We start from the raw sequence: 15667 nt of genomic DNA on the forward strand, positions 1-15667 counted from the left end.
AATTCAAGTTTAACTGGGCATCCTGTATATGTTTGCTGTGTGTGCTCAGTCACTTCAGTCATATCCAACTCTTTGTTATCCCTTTGGACTGTAGCTCACCAGGCTCCTCTATCCATGGGATTTTACAGACAAAATCACTGAAGTGGGTTGCCATGCCCTCCTCCAAGGGACTTCCCAGCCCAGGGATTGAACCTGCATCTCTTATGTCTCCCGCGTTGGCAGGCAGGTTCTTTACCACTAGTACCACTTGGGAAGTCCGGGCATCCTGTATCTTAATTTGTAAATTTGTAATTCCCAGCCTTACCAGGGAAGAGTTCTCTTTGACCCAAGAAAGGCCATGAAACTCAACTCCCGGGTTTTCAGGAACCTCTTCCCCTATGAATCTTCTCTTCATCCCCATATGTAAGGCCTAGCTGGACCCTACTGATGACCCTCTGCATCAAGCCCTCATGGAGCGGGTGAGGATAATGCAATGTGAAAAATTTACTTGGGGACCAGGAGACTGGGCTCTAGACCGTAGTCTGCCACGTGAACAGTTCTGTGACTTTGTACAGGACAGTTTCCCTCTCTGGACATTTCCCTATTCAGAAATTAAAGTATCAAGGTGGATTTAGCTTCAGAGTGCAATCAGGGCAGGAATACTTGGCATTTACCCACTCTGTACCAAGTTCGGGGTCTCTCTCTTTCTGTGTGTGTGTGTGTGTGTGTGTGTGTGTGCATGTTGAGGGATGGATGAGAGATCCCCAACTGTCCCAGATAACGCAGGACTTAACAAGCCTTGCTTTTCTGGTTTTGTAGTTGGGAAGTGACACCTGACAGAGACAATGGGAGAATGAAGAGCAGTTAGAGGCTCTGTCCCATTTCTGTCTCAGTTTTCCTCTTTCAGAATGACCCCACTCCCATACCTCCTGGCTAAACAAAAATTCTTTTCTATGTTCTTAAATACAGCAGGCTCACAAGAAATAACAAAGGCACAGTGGCAGACTGTTGAATTGAGATTGTAAAGGTTCAGCCATGGCAGCCTAGTGTTCAAGCTTCCTGGGGATCTGGTCATCCTGTCTGGGAGGCTGCTCCCAACTGCCTTGGTTATTCATTCATTCTGTCTTGTTCTGAAGCATAACGCAAAGATGAACAGCAGCTCTGTACAGAATCCAAAGGGAAGACAGAGAAACAACTGCAACAAGAGGAGAGAAAAGTGTTTTCCTTCAAGTGCTGCCTTTATTCCTCACTCTTAGGTCACAGACAATCAGAAGGACAGAGAGAGAACTGAGAGGATCCTCACTGGCCGCATGACCTGGGGCAAATTAATCAACCTCTCTGAGCCTTAGTTACCTCATCTTTAAAGTGACTAATAGTGGGTCACACCGCAGAGGGGAGTTAAGGGCTAAATGAGCTAATGTATGTGCCTGCTGGTGGTGAGTGTGTTGGTTTTGGTCCCGATTCTCGGTGTTAAGATAAAATAGAAGCCCGTACTCTCTGTTTTAACCAAGATGCCATTCCAAGGTAGGATATAACTACTGCTAAATAAGGCAGCCAGTCCATAATTTTTGCAAGAGTGGTTATGGCAACCATACTTTTTAAAGTCACTAAAAGTTGACAAAGGACATGAAATTGTGATTAGGTGACAACAAAAAGTGATGGGATGACATAAATAAACCTACGAAGAAGGAAAAGAAGAAACTCAGAATATGAAATGCAGGTAGGGAAACAAGAACTCAGTCGGGGCAGGATAATTGTGTGTGACCAAGCTGGGGCTGGGAATCTGTCTCTGGTCTGAATAGGACAAAGGACGTGAACATGGAATGGGTATTGTTACATGGTCTGCAGCCCTTCCTATCATGATTACCTGAGCCACTCTGCTACTTGTTGGGCACACCCTGGAAGAAGAGGAGGGATTATCGCCCACCAGTTGGAACAAAGCGTCCTGGCTTGAGCTTCTTGGTCCTGTGTCCTTCCTCTCCTTTGATTCATCCCACCTGCCTGTGTCTCCACTGGGAGCTCCCTTGGTGGAGACATGCTTTTATTGTCCTCTCTCCATAAATTCCCAGTAACTCCTAGCTTCTGAGAAGTACCAGGTATTCCCTGCCCAGGAGTGGGTCTCACTCGTATCTGAGTAGTTGGAATACTTTTGTGGGAGCCATAACACATTGGCTATTGCCAGGTAGATACCTTGTGAAGGGCTTAAGAGAAACTCCCCTGTCAGGAGGCCAGGAGAGCCCATGTCTGAAACACTCAAGGTTGCAGGAGAAATGAAAGGTCTGACATGAGAAACAAAGGGTCTGCTTGTACTGTTTGCCCACCTCAGGTGCATTTGCTACCCTTCTCTGCCCTACTCTGTGCTCAGAGAGTGACTCTACACATGACAGTTTTTGGGGTCACATGCCAGTTGGATTCTGGTTGGGTTTGACCAATGGAAGGTGCCTGAGACTGGAGAGCGCAGGAGAGAGAGGTCAGGGTATACTACTTCTTGCTCTGAGTGGCTCCATCCCTCCAGGAGCAGCCCCTTCCCAGTGACTCCAGCTCTCACTGAGCTCTTGTGTCATCATTTCCTTCTCTTGCTCTCCAGTCCTAAGGGTGATAAAGCTACCCTCTGCTGCTGGTTTCTGGGAGCCCCATCACCCCTTGTTGATTCCCTTATCTCCACCCACACCTCTGTAAATATTTTCTTTATTAAAGGTTTCTCATTTGAACCAGCTGAGTTGAATTCACTTCCTACTAAGATTCCAACTGGCACATAGAGAAAGACTAAAGACATCTAGGATCTTAATTTGGTTTTCTGGGTATCAGAGGTGCAGGTTAGAGGTGGGGAAGGATGTGTAATAAAGCTGGAAGATACGGGAGAAGGACCCAGGAATCAAGCCCAATAGAAGAGCTGGGTCACATGAAGCTAAATTACAGGTTACTGTTATCGGTCTGTGCTGGTGCTGAAACCTAGGAGGCATTCTCTGGGAAAGGAGAAGGCAGCGGTCTCTCATATTGGGAACAAAGTTGCATCTTCACTCTGGGGAATCCTTCTGCATCCAGCAGAGCTCAGTCCGAATGGAGTGGAAACCAGAGCTGTGCATGAGACCAGATCCAGGCAATAGTCATGATAGAGAGCTAATTCCACCAGAGAAACTGGAGCAGGTAATATGGATAAAGGCAGGAAGGTTTAGGGTTACTCGCATGGTATTAGAGAAGCCTGAGTAGGAATAAGATCAGGGACAGGCAAGAACAGACACAAATCAACTGATGATAAATGCATGATGGCAGAATCACAGCTCATGAGTTATGCAGCTTTGGCTGGCTCTTTAGTGCTTATGGGGAAGGAGAGGATTATTGTGATAAAGATAGGTAAAGACGATTGGGAGATTGGGACTGATGTATACACACTACTATATGTAAAATAGATAACTAATAAAAACCTGCGGTAGAGCACAGTGAACTCTACTCAGTACTCTGTAATGGACAATATGGGAAAAGAATTTTAAATAAAAGAGTGGATATATGTACATGCATAACTGATACACTTTATTGTATACCTGAAAATAACACAACATTGTAAATCGACTATGCTCTAATAAAAATTAAAATAAAAAATGGGTAAAGACTCTTGAAAGCAGAAAAGACAATTGCAGAATGTACCTAGGAAGTAGATTGTCAGTGTGTTACTCACAGAGGAATTCTATTGGTAATATATGATATTCGACTGGATTTGTGTAAAAGTTATCCTTGGATCAGGCTCCCAGCTTCCTAGTCTTGTGTCAGTGGAGTTTCTTTTCAGTCTTTTATGAGATATTCACCTGGCAGTAGCCAGGTCATCACGGCTCCCATCTCCACCTCTGCTATCTTTGTTGCTGGTGACCCAGGAGTGCCTGAACACCACTCTCCCTTCACCCCCTTGGATGTTGCTGCCTCTCTCTTTGCATTAGCACAGGCTGAAGTGGGAGCAGAGCATATTTCCCTGTTCTGTCCCATCCCCTAATCCTTTTCAGCACCTCCACAAAAGGTAGAGGGTAGATAGGAGGTGTAGATTTTCCATAAAGAAGCCAAGTGTTTAAAATCTCAATTTATTTCTCTGTAATTGAGATTAAATTATCTCTTTAGCCTTGATTTCCGCATTTTGGGGGAAAAATGGATTTTGCCAATTCCTATACATACATGCATCTGAAATCTGGGGCTTTAAATTTTATTTGATTGGCCCATTTGTTTATCCCTTCTGTGAATACCTGACTCTTCAGTTTTACCATAACTTTATAATAAATATTGCTGGCTGATGGATTAAGTCCCTTCTTCAAAAATGTGCCTTGAAAAAATACATGCTTTGGTTTGAATTTGGTATAATTCAAAGTTTGTCAAGTTGAATTTGTCAAGCTCACTGTTGATTTTTGTTTCTGCATCTTGTAGTCCACTACCTTTTTGTACTCTCTTATTAGTTTATTAGGTTTTACTAGGTTATTCTGGGTTTTATTTGCAAAGTATATTATCTGCAAATACTCACAATGGTATTCTTCTTTTCTAATCCTTACAATGTTTTTTCTCTTGTCTCATTAGACTGACTTCTAGTAGTTTGAATGGAAGGGATGAGAGCAGACAGTCCTATCTCATTCTTGCTTTAAAAGGGGGCACCAATTTCTTTTTAATGTTCATTGTGGGACTCCCACTCACTCTTTTAGAAATTCTGTTATCTACCTAAGGGGTCTGCCTCACCCAGGATTTGTCCCTCTCCCCTGGTGCTAAGGAACTCCATCCATGAGAATTTCCTGGGGATTCCAGAAGGGCAGTGAAAGGTGGCTGTTGACTTTGCAGTTTCCGCAGCACAGCCCAGGATGAGCTTTTGCTTCCAGAGCTTCTCCCCATCTGCATTTTTTGCAGGCACACCTCTTCATCCTCTACAATTTCCAGTGAGTGTCTGTTGAATCATGTAGAAAGGCATCTCTCTCTCTCTTTACCCCACCTCCGTCTTTCCTTCTCCCTATCCATTCTCCTTCTCTCGTCAAAGACAAACGATATAGTTAAAACCCACAAGGAGGCAGGATAACATTTTTTTTCATGCTCCATAATTTCCAAGACCACCTCTTCTCAGTGAATTAAACTTCACAGTTTTATGTGGATGATCCCTGGCTCCATTTTTTTGGTCTCAATCTGCTGTTTCAGACTGTGTACATGGGTCCACTGAGAGTAAGACATAGCACTACCTCTTAGTAATTGTTCCCTCAGCTCTGCAAAAACCAACTTTGAAAATCACTGAAATGGCCACAAAGAGGCTCAAAGTCTTAGCCAAGGGCTACCCTCCTTTCCACTCTGAGATGGGGACAGAGTGTGGTTTTCTTCTTGTAATGCAATAGAGCAGATAAGGGGTATCTTTCAAGTTCAACTTTTTATTTTTTTTAATGGGGAAAAAAACCTGCTTTCCTAGACATGTGATCTCCAGTAAGTGTGGACTGTTCTTTGGTTAAATGTATGTGTTTTCACTGCAGACGTTTCTTTCCAAGGGCTTTCAATTTGTGGCAGACATGTAGGAAGGAGGGGCTTCAGGGATGCTGCAAGAAGTGGCAATTTGATCAACTCAAACCTTGGGCTCTGATTTTATTCAACTAATACTTCAGGTTATGTCTTGTGACAAACAAAATATGAACTTAAAAGGTTACAGTCAATTCTCTTTATTCACAGTAGTTATGTTCCATAAAGTTACCACAAATGATGAATATTGAACTATTGCTCTAAGGGAATTATAAGGTTAGGTTCCTGCAAGCCTCTGGTCACAATATTTTCGTCAACCAATCAATACACAACCTTGTTTTACATGTGTTTCTGTTCAAAGACATTTTGCTTAAGATATATTGTTGATTCATAAACACTCATGGCGCACAGTACTGCAATTCATGCCTCAACAAAGCTTATCTCATAGATATATTTTCTCTTTCATCTTGTGCTTAGATCACTGAAAGTCCTTCAGCTGTCATTTGGTATCAAACTGATACCAAAAGCATAAGAATGCAAAAACCATGGCACTACATAGAACATGAAAAAGATACTTGTTTACACTATGAGAGCTGAAACAAGGAAGGAGGGTGTCAGTTTCTTTGATCTCTGCTGGGAACGTGAACACTGGGTGACTCACATTTCCCCTGCTCCGCGCATGCCTGTGAATGACCATGAACGTGCCATGAATATTGATTTTGGGGTTACAAATATATTTTAGCATGCAGCAGAATTCACAAATATACTCTGAGAATAATGAGCACTGACTGTACATAGAAAAGTCTTTCCATCTATTTCTTAAAAGTAAGTTTGTTTCTTAAAAACAAACATTGTTTGAACAACTCTTGGATGAAGTTAGGTGCTTTGTGATTCTAATAGCTATTCACAGGGGAGCCTTGACAACAACTCATATTTCAATTTGTCCAATGATCTCATTCCTACCTCAAGGACTTCTAGGCTGGGCGAGGGCAGGGAGGTGTAACCATCTTTAAATGATGGAGTAAAATGGCACTGGGGTTTAAACATGCCTCCACATATCAAATGTGTCTCATAGAACCTGGCAACAGAGAAGGTGGCAATATAGGTGCTTTCTTATTTTCTATCCTCTCCCCTAATTTGATCACCTCTTCTTTTTTCTTTTAAAAGTGATGAGGATAGTTGGTAATGACGAGGGTATGAGTGAACTCTCCAGCTTAGAAATTTCTAAATTTCCAAAGAAGAGTCATCCTGGATTTATTGTATAAGAGCAGATGCTGCGAAGTTCTACAGATGCAAGTCCTTGGCTTCTGACATGTTTTCTGACATTTTTATAGCCTGAAAGTTCTGACAAGTGTGTCCAGTGGGAGGGAATTCAAATAGTTCTGCTTTGACTTCAGTCTCATATAGGCCTTTGATCTCTTTCTGTGGCAAACAGTTCCACCCTGTTGACCTACAAATTAAAGACAGAGATGGAGCCATCACTTGTTGAATAGCTGAGCACATCAGTGCTGTTACTTGGGGTGGAGTTTGCTGTCTGACCGCCTGGGCTCTGCTTAATCCTCCTGCTTTTATTGCCCTCTCTAAACTTGACCACTAGGCTGCGCTGACTGGCAGTATTACTTGTCCCTTTCTGGACCACCTGTTATGTGCCTTCCAAATCAGCCTCAACTTACAGCTGTCCTCAGTAATACACAGGAGAGTAAATACCCAGCTGGAGTCAAGCAATTTGGGGAGTACCAAAGTGCTACTCATTCAGCCTTAAAGAGGGTGACAGAGTTGGTAACTGGGTGAATTAGTTTCCTATTATTGCTATAACAAATCAACACAAATATAATAGCTTAAAACAATACAAATTTATTCTCTCATAGTTCTGGAGGTCAGAAGTCCAAAAAGAGTTTGTGAGGCTAAAATCAAGGTGTCAATGGGATGCATTCCTTCTAGAGACTCTAGGGGCGAGTTTCTTTTGTTACCTTTTTCAGCTTTTACAAGATATCTACATTCTTTGGTTTGTGACTCCTTCCTCCATCGTCAAAGCACATTGTTCCAGTCTCTGCTTTTGTTGTTATACCTCCTTTTTTCTGACTTTGTCCTTGTTTTTCTCTTATAAGGATGCTTATGATTACTTTGGGCTTCCCCCAGACAATACAAATGTATCTCCTAGTCTCAAGATGCTTAATTTAATCACACAAAGTTCCTTTCCCCATAAGATTACATATTGACAGGCCTTAGGAATTAGGATGTGGACATATTTAGGGGGTCATTATTGAGCCTACCATATTGGGGAATACAAGATTCAGTCAGAAGTACTTCACTAGATTTGTAAACCCAAAGTTAAGAAATAAGTTCAGTTCAGTTGCTCAGTCGTGTCCAACTCTTTGCAAGCCCATGAACCGCAGCATGCCAGGCCTCCCTGTCCAACACCAACTGCCAGAGCCTACCCAAACTCATGTCCATTGAGTTGGTGCTGTCATCCAACCATCTCATCCTCTGTCATCCCCTTCTTCTCCTGCCCTCAATCTTTCCCAGCATCAGGGTCTTTTCCAATGAGTCAGCTCTTTGCATCAGGTGGCCAAAGTATTAGAGTTTCAGCTTCAACATCAGTCCTTCCAATGAACACTCAGGACTGATCTCCTTTAGGATGGACTGGTTGGATCCCCTTGCAGTCCAAGGGACTCTCAAGAGTCTTCTCCAACACCACAGTTCAAAAGCATCGATTCTTCGGTGCTCAGCTTTCTTCGTAGTCCAACTCTCACATCCATACATAACTACTGGAAAAACCATAGCTTGACTAGATGGACCTTTGTTGGCAAAGTAATGTCTCTGCTTTTGAATATGCTATCTAGGTTGGTCATAACTTTACTTCCAAGGAGTGTCTTTTAATTTCATGGCTGCAGTCACCATCTGCAGTGATTTTGGAACCCCCCCCCCAAAAATAAAGTCTCTCATTGTTTCCACTGTTTCCCCATCTATTTGCCATGAAGGGATGGGACCAGATGCTGTGATCTTAGTTTTCTGAATGTTGAGCTTTAAGCCAACTTTTTCACTCACCTCCTTCACTTTCATCAAGAGGCTCTTTAAATTCTTCTTCGCTTTCTGCCATAAGGGTGCTGTCATCTGCATATCTGAGGTTATTGTTATTTCTCCTGGCAATCTTGATTTCAGCTTGTGCTTCCTCCAGCCCAGCGTTTCTCATGATGTACTCTGCATATAAGTTAAACAAGCAGGGTGACAATATACAGCCTTGACGTACTCCTTTTCCTATTTGGAACCAGTCTGTTGTTCCATGTCCAGTTCTAACTGTTGCTTCCTGACCTGCATATAGGTTTCTCAAGAGGCAGGTCAGGTGGTCTGGTATTCCCATCTCTTTCAGAATTTTCCACAGTTTATTGTGATCCACACAGTCAAAGGCTTTGGCATAGTCAATAAAGCAGAAATAGATGTTTTTCTGGAACTCTCTTGCTTTTTCAATGATCCAGCGGATGTTGGCAATTTGATCTCTGGTTCCTCTGCCTTTTCTAAAAGCAGCTTGAACATCTAGAAGTTCATGGTTCTCGTATTGCTGAAGCCTGGCTTGGAGAATTTTGAGCATTATTTTACTTGAGTGTGAGATGCGTACAACTGTGCAGTAGTTTGAGCGTTCTTTGGAATTGCCTTTATTTGGTTAAGAGATAGTTTAGCTAAAATCTTGCTTGGAGCAAAGGAGTCAGGCTTAGCTGGAGTAATGTGAGAACCAGAAATATCAGCACTGTGTATTTCTATGATGCTATAATAAGAATAACTGTGGAGTAGAACCATGGGGTTATCCCTTCTTTAAATGAAGCTCAGAGATCAGGAAAGTGATGGCCTAATTGTAAAATAAAAATTCTGCAGTGAAAACTGGGTAGCTGTGGGTGGTAATACTTTTCTGAGTCAGCTATGGGCCCCTCAGTTTTCCCTTTCTCTTGATATTCATACAACTCTCTGCAGATGGTAGAGGGTGATGATATGATGAGGTGGCAGAGCAAGAGGAGAACTAATTCCCAGAGTTCACAGCTGTCTCTATATGATACAATAACCATTTGCTGAAATAAAATAAAAATGCAGAACTTCAGGCATACTGTCTGAGTAAGAATGTGAAATGATGCTTGAAGCCTTTTGTGAAAATTTCTGTTAGCTATTGTAGCTCAAACATCGAACATCAATGAGAAGGAATTCATCTAAGTATTTCCTGTCCATGGAATTCAGGGGTCCAAATCTTTAATAATCTTCCTTCTCTAGGTTCAGTCAAGTAATGGCTAAAATCTTTAGATTGACATAGATGTTTAACTAATCAAAATACCAAAGTATTGAAAGTTTAACTGAGATAAAGAAAATTTAGAGCCTTACCTTTGGAAATCCCTAATTATATCACTAGCATTATGGCATGTAATTTCTTCCTTAAAATACAATTTTTTTTTTTTGCCACAGGCTGCAGCATTTGTGGAAGTATTATGAATCACTTCTTATTTCTCTATAAAACTTATATTTGATTTACTTGTGCCGTGGATTGGAATAAGCAAACATATCACTATATTAATTTATCTGAACTTCTATTCTCTGGCTATGAACTATCATTTTCTTAAAGGATCCTTAACTTCTCACCTACTAATATTTTCATTATTTCTTAATTTTTAACATTAGCACCAGGTTCCATCACTGAAAAAGCTGCTGGCTTTTTTCTAGGGGCATACACATTTTTTAGACTAAGATATATAGTCATTCATTATTTCATAAGAGCAACTGGTTATACAATGTTGAATAAATAGCAAGGAAGCTCCACTGAAATGGACTGCCATGTGATTGGCTAGTCACTATTGACTAGTCAGTATTGACTAGTCACAATAGGTCTAGTCACTATTGTCCAAGATTGAAGCTTTCACCTCCAAAATGGCAAATGATTACATCATGAATTTTTTGATTGCTCATGAATTATGTCACAAATATCAAAGCTGCCATTATCAAGGGCTCCCATATTTGATATCAACTATATTTTCCTGCACTGTCAATGTTGAAGTCATACTGCCTTCTCCTTATTTATGTTTTTTTTGGAGGCATATATGTATTTTTAGTCTTTGAAAGAACCAATTTTTGGTTATATTGAATTTCTCTAACAATTTCCTATTTTTTATATCATTGATTTCTGCTTTAACTTTTTAAAAATTTATTTTTTAATTAAAGGATAATTGCTTTACAGAATTTTGTTGTTTTCTGTCAAACCTCAACATGAATCAGACATCAGTTCAGTTCAGTTGCTCAGTCGTGTCCGACTCTTTGCGACCCCATGAATCGCAGCACACCAGGCCTCCCTGTCCATCATCAACTCCCGGAGTCCACCCAGACTCACATCCATTGAGTCAGTGATGCCATCCAACTATTTCATTCCTCTGTCGTCCCCTTCTCCTCCTGCCCCCAATCCCTCCCAGCATCAGAGTCTTTTCCAATGAATCAACTCTTTGCATGAGGGGGCCAAAGTACTGGAGTTTCAGCTTTAGCATCATTCCTTCCAAAGAAATCCCAGGGCTGATCTCCATCAGAATGGACTGGTTGGATCTCCTTGCAGTCCAAGGGACTCTCAAGAGTCTTCTCCAATACCACAGTTCAAAAGCATCAATTCTTCGGCGTTCAGTTTTCTTCACAGTCCAACTCTCACACCCATACATGACCACAGGAAAAACCATAGCCTTGACTAGATGGACATTTGTTGGCAAAGTAATGTCTCTGCTTTTTAATATGCTATCTAGGTTGGTCATAACTTTCCTTCCAAGGAGTTAGCCTCTTTTAATTTCATGGCTGCAGTCACCATCCACAGTGATTTTGGAGCCCAGAAAAATAAAGTCTGACATAGGTATACATATATCCCCTCACTTTTGAACTTCCCCCCCATCTCCCTCCCCATCCCACCCCTCTAGGTTGATACAGAGCCCCTGTTTGAGTTTCCTGAGACATACAGCAAATTCCCATTGGCTATCTATTTTACATATGGTAACATAAGTTTCTATGTTACTCTCTCCATACATCTCACCCTCTCCTCCCCTCTCTCCATGTCCATAAGTTTATTCTCTGTTTGTTTCTCCATGCTACCTGGCAAATAAATTCTTCAGTACTATTTTTCTAGATTCCATATATATGCATTAGTATATGCTATTTATCTTTCTCTGACTTACTTCACTCTGTTTAATAAGGCTCTAGGTTCATCCACCTCATTAGAACTGACTCAAATGCAATCCTTTTTATGGCTGAGTAATATTCCATTGTGTGTATGTACCACAACTTCTTTATCCATTCATCTGTCTATGGACATCTAGGTTGCTTCCATGTTCTAGCTATTGTAAATAGTGCTGCAGTGAACAATGGGATACATCTATCTTTTTCAATTTTGGTTTCCTCAGGGTATGTGCCTAGGAGTGGGATTGCTGGGTTCTATGGTGGTTTTATTCCTAGTTTTTAAATGAATCTCCATACCATCTTCCATAGTGGCTGTACCAATTTACACCCCTGCAAACAGTGCAAGAGCATTCCCTTTTCTCCACACCCTGTCCAGCATTTACTGTTTGTAGACTTTTTGATGATGGCCATTCTAACCAGAGTGAGGTGATATCACATTGTAGTTTTGATTTGCATTTCTCTAATAATGAGCGATGTTGAGCATCTTTTCATGTGTTTGTTAGCCATCTGGATGTCTTCTTTGGAGAAATGTCTGTTTAGCTTTTTTCCCCACTTTTTGATTAGGTTATTTCTTTTTCTGGCATTGAGTTGTATGAGCTTCTTGTATATTTTGGAATTAATTCTTTGTTAGTTGTTTCATTTGCTATTATTTTCTCTCACTCTGAGGGTTGTCTTTTCACCTTGCTTATAGTTTCCTTTGCTGTGCAAAAGCTTTTAAGTTTAATCAGGTCCCACTTGTTCACTTGATTGAAGGCAGAAGGAGAAGGAAGGAGAAAATTGAAGGCAGGAGGAGAAGGGGACAACAGAGGATGAGATGGTTGGATGGCTTCACTGACTCAGTGGACATGAGTTTGGGTAAACTCCGGGAGTTGGTTGGTGATGGACAGGGAGGCCTGGCATGCTGCAGTCCATGGGGTTGCAAAGAGTTGGACATGACTGAGCAACTGAACTGAATTGAACTGACTTGTTTACTTTTGTTTTTATTTCCATTACTCTAGGAGGTAGGTCATAGAGGATCTTGCTTTGATTTATGTCATCGAGTGTTCTGCCTATGTTTTCATCTAAGAGTTTTGTAGTTTCTTGTCTTCCATTTAGGTCTTTAATCCATTTTAATTTGATCTTTGTGCGTGGTTTTAGGAAGTGTTCTAATTTCATTCTTTTACATGTAGCTGTCCAATTTTCCCAGCACCATTTATTGAAGAGGCTGTCTTTGCCCCATTGTATATGTTTGCCTCCTTTGTCAAAAATAAGGTACCCATAGGTGCATGGGTTTATTTCTGGGTTTTCTATCTTGTTCCATTGGTCTATATTTCTGTTTTGGTGCCAGTACTATATTGTCTTGATGACTGTAGCTTTGTTGTATAACCTGAAGTCAGAAAGGTTGATTCCTCCAGCTGCATTCTTTCTCATGACTGCTTTGGTTATTTGGAGTCTTTTGTGTTTCCATATGAATTGTGAGATTTTTTGTTCTAGTTCTGTGAAAAATGCCTTTGGTAATTTGATAGGGATCACATTGAATCTGGAGATTTTGTTTGTAGTGTAGATTTTCACAATATTGATTCTTCCTACCCAGGAACATGGGCTATCTCTCCATTTGTTTATGTTGCTTTTTATTTCTTTCATTAGTGTCTTATAATTTTCTGTGTACAGTTCTTTTGTCTCCCTAGTGAATTTATTCCTAGATATTTTATTCTTTTTGTTGCAATGGTGAATGTGATTGATTGCTTAATTTCTCTTTATCATTTTTCAGTTAGTAAATAGAAATGCAAGTAATTTCTGTGTATTGATTTAGTATCCTGCAACTTTGCTAAATTCACTGATAAACTCTAGTAATTTTCTGATACCATCTTTAGGGTTTTCTATGTACAGTAACATGTCATCTGCAAACAGTGAAAGATTTATGTCTTTTCCGATGTGAATTCCTTTTATTTCTTTTTCTTCTCTGATTGCTGTTGCTAGGACTTCCAAAACTATGTTTAATAATAGTGGTGAAAGTGGACACCCTTGTCTTGTTCCTGATCGTAGGGGGAATGCTTTCAGTTTTCACCATCAAGAATAATGTTTCCTGTAGGCTTATTATATATGGCCTTTACTATGTTGAGCTAGATTCCTTCTATGCCCATTTTTTGAAGAGTTTTAATCATAAAGTGGTGCTGAATTTTGTCAAAAGCTTTTTCTGCGTCTATTGAGATTATTATGTATTTTTTTCTTTCAATTTGTTAATATAGTGTATCACATTGATCGATTTGCATATACTGAAGAATCCTTGCATCCCTGGAATAAACCCTTATTGATCATGGTGTATGAGCTTTTTAATGTGTTGCTGAATTCTATTTGCTAAAATTTTGTTGAGGATTTTTGCATCTATGTTCATCAGTGATATTTGTCTGTAGTTTTCTTTTTTTGTGTTGTCTTTGTCTGGTTTTGGTATCAGGTGATGGTAGTCTCATAGAATGAATTTAGAAGTGTTTTTTGCAGTTTTTTGAAAGAGTTTTAGAAGGATAGGCATTAGCTCTTCTCTAAATGTTTGATAGAATTCTCCTGTGAAGCAGTCTGGCCCTGGGCTTTTGTTTTTTGGGAGATGTTTGATCACAGCTTCAATTTCAGTGCTTGTAATTGGGTTGTTCATAATTTCTATTTCTTCCCGGTTCAGTATTGGAAGATTGACCTTTTCTAAGCATCTGTCCATTTCTTCCAGGTTATCCATTTTATTGCCATATAGTTGTCCCTAATTGTCTCTTATAACCCTTTGCATTTCTGCCTTGTCAGTTGTAACCTCAACTTCTTCATTTCTAATTTTGTTGATTGGATTCTTCTCTCTTTTTTTTCTTGATGAGTTGGGCTAAGGGTTTGTCAATTTTGTTTATCTTCTCAAAGAACCAAATTTTAGTATTTTTAATCTTTACACTTGTTTCTTTAATTTTTTCCCCATTTATTTCTGCCTGAATTTTATGATTTATTTCCCTCTACTAATTTTGGGGTTTCTTTCTTCTCCTTTTTCCAGTTGTTTTAGGTGTAAAGTTAGGTTGTCTATTCGCTGGTTTTCTTGTTTCTTGAGGTAGGATTGTATTGCTATAAACTTCCCCCTTAGAACTGCTTTTGCTGCATCCCATAGGTTTTGAGTTATATTTTCATTGTCACTTGTTTCTAGATATTTTTTGATTTCCCATTTGATTTCTTCAGTAACCTGTTGGTTATTTAGAAATGAATTGTTTAAACTCCATGTGTTTATGTCAAATCTGTTGTTTACAGTTTTTGTTCTTGCAATTGATATCTAGTCTCATTGTGTTCTGGTCTGAGAAAATGCTTGATTTTATTTCAGTTTTCTTAAATTTACTGAAGCTTGATTTGTGACTCAAGATGTGGTCTATCCTGGATAATGTTCCATGTGCACTTGAGAAGTAGGTGTTTTCTTCTGTATTTGGATGGGATGTCATCGAGATATCAATGAGATCCATCTCATCTACTGTATCATTTAAGACTTGTGTTTCCTTATTGATTTTCTGTTTTGATGATCTGTCCATTGGTGTGAGTGGGGTGTTAAAATCTCCTACTATTATTGTGTCACTGTCAATTTCTCCTTTTATGTCTGTTAGTGTTTGTCTTATGTATTACAGTGCTCCTATTTTGGGTGCATAGATATTTACAATTGTTATGTCTGTCTCTTGGATTGGTCTCTTGATCATTAAGTGGTGTCCTTCCTTATCACTTGTAATCCTCTTTACTTTAAGGTCTATTTTGCCTGATATGAGGATTGCTACTCTAGCTTTCTTTTGCTAGACTATATTTGCATGAAATATATTTTTCCATCCTCTCACTTTCAGTCTATATGTGTCTTGAGGTCTGAAGTGGGTTTCTTGTAGACAGCATATATATGGATCTTTTTTTGTATCCATTCAGCCAGTCTGTGTCTTTTGGTTGGAGCATTTAATCTATTTACATTTAAAGTAATAATCAATATATATGTTCCTATTGCCATTTTCTTTATTGTTTGGGGTTTGCTTTTATAGATCTTTTTCTTCTCTTATATTTCCTGACTATG

The sequence above is a fragment of the Bos mutus genome, chromosome 13 (assembly GCF_027580195.1).
Source record: "Bos mutus isolate GX-2022 chromosome 13, NWIPB_WYAK_1.1, whole genome shotgun sequence".
NCBI lineage: Eukaryota > Metazoa > Chordata > Mammalia > Artiodactyla > Bovidae > Bos > Bos mutus.